The following is a 5,303-nucleotide window of genomic DNA, read 5'->3' on the forward strand; positions in this document are numbered from 1 at the left end:
GTTGGGGTACACTGATGACATGGCCACTCCCTGTCTCATGAGCTGCAGCAACTGCTGTGGGGAGATAATGGCCCTCCTGGGCCGCAGGGGCTGTGCTGACGGGCAATAGCCAATGACCATGAGAGCTCGTTTCCTTGTAGCTGTCCCCCAGTCAGCCCCAAGTTCTGGGAAGCTGAGAGCAGGAGCCCGGGGTTATCTTGCCCCTCAGGGGGCTGGGGCAGGCCCTGGGCCCTCTCTGGCCTCAGTTTCCTCCCCTGCAGGATGGGTTTCCTGTTCCTCCCGGCTCAGCTCCAGCCTCTGCCCTCTGGCTGGCGCCTCCCCACCAGCCACGCTGCTCCTGCTGCCTTGGCCCTGGAGGCAGGGACCAAGGTCCGCGCCTGGGCAGCTGGGCCAGCACACTGGCTCCTGCTCTTCCGACCCTTGCCCTGCATTCCAACCGGCTCAGACTGGTGAAATCTGGATTGTGGGTGGCCCAGCAGCCAGCCACAGTTAAGAACAGGGCTTCAGAGTCAACACTGCTGGTCTGAGTCTCAGCTTCACGTTTCCCCTTTGTACGAACCCAGACAAGTCCCTTCCCTGCTGAGGTGTAAGGAAGGTGTCATGCCCATCTTGCTAGTGAGGAAACCGAGGCTCAGAGAGGCAGAAGACTGATCCAAGATCACACCGCCAGGAGCCAGGATTCAAGCCCAGGCCTGCCTAACATTCCCCAGGTTCTCTATGGCCTCCTGGCGCCAGGGAGGCAGACACCTGCCCAAGGCGAGGCAAGGAGTGCCTGTCCCTCAGGCACATCTGACTTGGTGAGGGTCCCATGGGTGGGCTGTGGCATGGCGCCAGCCTGCTGGGCCTGGTGCGGACAGCAGCCCTTGCCTCCCAGGCCTCCCAGTGGGCAGCCCCCCATGGAGCCCGCCTAATCTTGTATGTGGCATGCCAGTCAGGGGTCTGCTGACCTGCATTTGAGACCCTGGGCAAGCCCTTTCCCCTCCTGAAGCCTTGGCCTACTCATCTGTAAAATAGGGACATGGCTCAGCCCCTCCTAGAATTGCTGAGGGCCAAGCGAGGCCCACGTGTGCAGCCCGGCTGGCGTTCAACAAATGGCATAGGGAGGATCGCCAGGGCGCACAGCACCAGAGGCGCCCGGGCTGGCTGCGGATTTCCTCTCAGATGCTTGAGATTCCAGACCCAAAAAGGATTAAGCCGGGAATTACTGTGTGTTTGGAGAAGGAACTGGTGATTAAGGCCCAGCTGCCTCCCGTTTCCTGTCTCTTTGTAACTTTCCCACAGCCCTCCCAGGCAAGTCTTATTCTCCTCAACTAATGGACAAGCAAACAGGCTCAGAGAGGTAGTGTGACTTGCCCAAGGTCACACAGCTTAGACACTGTGGAGCAGGGGTTACCACTGTCCCAGCGTCTGTCCATGGAAGGACAGGTTTTCTGCAGTTGCCCTGCCCCGTGTCGCCTGATCAGGAGGTGGCACTGTTCCAGGTTCTGGAGCCCTTCCCCGAGAGCAGACGACGGTGACTTTCCCCAAAGACCTGAGGGGCTGGGGGAGCCCCACAGTGCTTGGGTTTCCTGGAGGCCGAGGAGGGGTCTGCCAGCCCCCCACAGGGCTCCTCCGGAGCTTCCATGCCAGCCACCTGCTCAGATGGGCCTGGGGATAGGCCAGGGTCCATCCTGTCCTAGAACTGCCATGGGTCAGTTGGATGGTGAGGTCTGTGGGCCAAGTGCTCAGCGGCTCCCGAGGGGGGCACTTGCATCCAAGCAGACCTTGAGATGTGCCAGCAGCTCAGCCAGCGCTCCCCCTCTCCCCACCTCTCCCCCGTCCTCTCCTTCCTCCTCTCCCCCTCCTCTCCCCCCTCCTCTCCCTCNCCCCCCTCCTCCCCTCCCCCCTACTCCCCCCTTCTCCTCCTCCAGACCCTGCTGGCACACTTCCCTCACCCCACAAGGGGGACTGTATTTCCACGAGGGGGCTGGCGGGTGGGAAGTGGCTCTCAACCAAGACGAAGAGGGAAGTTTGGAGCTAAACCAAGTGTATTCGTTCCCTATTTCTGTTGTAACAAATTACCACAGGTTTGGTGACTTAAACAACGCAAATTTATGATCTTACAGTTCTGGAGGTCAGAAGTCTGACATGGGTCTCGCTGCAGGGCTGGTTCCTCCTGGGGCTCTAGGGGAGACTCCACCTCCTCGCCTTCTGCAGCTTCTCGAGGCCGCCGCACAGCCTGGCTCGGGGCCCCTTCGTCTTCGAAGCCAGCAATGGCAGGTTGATCCGTCTCAAGCCGTGTCTCTGGCTCTCTCGCTGCCTCCCTCTTCCACACCGAAGGACCCTTGTGATCACACTGGGCCCACCTGGGTAGTTTCAGGATAATCTCCCCGTTTTAGGGTCAGCTGATTAGCAAACTAATTCCATCTGCAGCTTTAATTCCCCATTGCCATGTAACCTAATTCACAGGTTCTGGGGATTAGGACGTGGACAACCCTGGGGGCGGGGGGGTTGCTAATCCTGCCGACCACTCGGATGTTAAGGATTTGCTGAGCGCTGTTCCAGGCTCCAGGCGCAGGGAACAGTAGTGAACAAAGCCAGGAGAGACTCCTCCTTCATGGAGTTTACATTCACATGCGAGGGAGCAGACAGGGAACCAAAGAGTGAGAGTAAGTCATACAGGGGAGGGGACAGGGTGGCCAATGGAGACAAGATGGTAGAGAGATGGGAAGAAAAAGATCTGGTGTTCTGTAGCAATACAGGGAGAGTTACTGTGTAACTTCCAGTATCTGTTGAATGTTCCCAGCACCAAGAGGTGACAAGGGTTTGAGGTGATGGATATGCCAAATACCCTGATATGATCATTGCACACTGTCTAAATGTACCCCCAAATCTGGTTGTACTCTATAAATACATACAATTATCATGGGTCAATTAAGAAAAAAGAAAAAGAAAAAAAAATCTCAGAGACAGAAGTAGATTAGAGGTTCCCAGAAACAGGGGGTGGGAAGGGATCAGGAGAAGTCATTGCTTAATGGGTACAGAGTTTATGTTTGGGATGACGAAAAAGTTTTGGAAATAGAGGTGGTGGTTGCATAGCCTGCGAATGTCATTAATTTCATGCAACTGTATGTTTAAAAATGCTTAAAATGTCAATTCTGGGCCAGCCTGGTGGCGCACTGGAGAGTGCACCGCTTGGGAGCGCGGAGGCGCTCCCGCCGAGGGTTCGGATCCCATGTGGAGACCGGTTCCCACTCACTGGCTGAGCGCAGTGCAGGCGCAACACCGAGGGTTGCGATCCCGTTGCCGGTCAGTAAAAAAAAGACAAAAAGGAAAAAAAAATGTCAATTCGTATGTTATATATGTTTTACCACAATAAAAAAAAAAAGAGAAAATAGGGAGTAAGGTTGCTGGTGGAAAGTTCTGGAAGGAAAGTGAGTGGGGAGGGGATGGGGAGCAGGAGGGGCTGGGTGGGGAGAGGCTGCAGTTCTAGGTGGAGTGGGCAGGGGAGGCCCCACTAACAGGGTGACATGCCGGTGCAGATGGCAAGGAGGGGCGAAGGAACAGCGGAGCTGCCGCAGGGAGGTTTGCCCGCCCGGCGAGGCTCGGCCTCCACCTGCCTCACACACCCCCAAGGTCAACGTCCCTGCCGGAGGGGCCTCCTGCCAGCCGGACGGAACTGAGGACGAGGCCTGGGCCGGGTGGGAGAGCAGGCTGGGGGTTGGGGACCGATTTGCCAAGACCCAGTGCTTGGGAAGTGATCTGTGCCCATTACCCCGGCAACACACCACCAAGACAGGTGGCGTATTCGTCTCCCAGGGCTGCCGTAACAAATCGCCGCAGACGTGGGTCGCTGAAAACCACAGAAATTCTCACCGTTCAGGAGGCCTGGAGTAGAAATCAAGGTGTCGACAGGGTTGGTTCCTTCTGATGGCTGCCAGCATCATCCTTGGCATTCCTTGGCTTGTAGACGCCGCACTCCAGTCTCTGCCTGTCATCTCATGGTGTCCTCCGTGTCTCTCTCTTTGGTGTGTCTCTGAGTCCAAATTTTCCTTTTCTTATAAGGACAGCAGACACTGGATTTAGGGCCCATCCTAATCCAGAATGGCCTTGTCTTAACTTGGTTACATCTGCAAAGACCCTATTTCCAAATAAGGCCACATCTTTTTTTTTTTTTTTTTTAAAGATGACCGGTGAGGGGATCTTAACCCTTACCTTGGTGTTGTCAGCACCACACTCAGCCAATGAGTGAACTGGCCATCCCTATATAGGATCCGAACCCGTGGCCTTGGTGTTATAAGCACCGCACTATCCTTAGTGAGCCATGGTCTGGCCCCAAATAAGGCCACATTCTGAGGTTCTGGGTGGACATGAATTTTGGGGGGACACCTTTCACTCCAGTACAAGTGGGAATGGGCACACTCTGTGCCTCCCCTCTAGCCTCTGAGTGCCAGAGCCCCCGGGCAGCACGTGAGGCTGGAGGGGGAGTGGGAGAGGGGCAGAAGAGGCTGGAGTGAACGTGGATCCCAGTTCTGTGGGGCCTGAAGCTTGTAGCATTTTGGAGGCCTTCTGAAGACGGCAATCCTCCAACACATGGGGGCCCTGGAGACATGCACAGGCCTTCTCTCTGTCAGCAGTTTACCAGGAAGGCGTCACCTCCCCAGAACAGAGACCCCACAACTCCCAGCAATGCCCAGCACTGCCAGGCCTGGGGCCTTGAAGACCATAATGGGGATTTTTGCTGCCGGTGAGAAGCAGGACACTGGAAAGTTCGGGTTTTTTGCCCCCCCTTTTTTATTCAGGTATAATTTACATACAGTGGCATATGTGGCATTTGAGTGTACAGTCCAGTGAGTTTTGACCTATCACATGCATACAGCGTCTTCCCAATCTCCACCCTCTCCCCTAGGGCAACCACCATTCTGATTTCTTCACCATAGATTAGAAAAACAGACTGGGTAGAATTTACCTAGAACATTTGCTCTTTTGGGTCTGGCTTCTCTCAGTGTTTTTAAGATACACTGTGTTGTTGCCTGTAGTTTCAGTAATGCATTGCCTTTTCCTGCTGAGTAGCGTTCCAACCCGTGGATGTAGCAGATCTCTCCATGTGTCCATGGACGCTGGACTGTTTCCAGTCTAGGGCTGTTATGAATGAAGCAGCGATGAGCCACATACAAGTGTTTTTTTTTGTTTTGTTTTTTTCCTTTTTTGTCTTTTTTCGTGACCAGCAACGGATCGCAACCCTCAGTGTTGTGCCCATACCGGACCGGGACCGGCAACGGGATCGCAACCCTCGGTGTTGCCCCCACACCTCGCTCAGCCAG

The sequence above is a fragment of the Galeopterus variegatus genome, unplaced genomic scaffold (assembly GCF_000696425.1).
Source record: "Galeopterus variegatus unplaced genomic scaffold, G_variegatus-3.0.2 Scaffold14914, whole genome shotgun sequence".
Taxonomy (NCBI): Eukaryota; Metazoa; Chordata; class Mammalia; order Dermoptera; family Cynocephalidae; genus Galeopterus; species Galeopterus variegatus.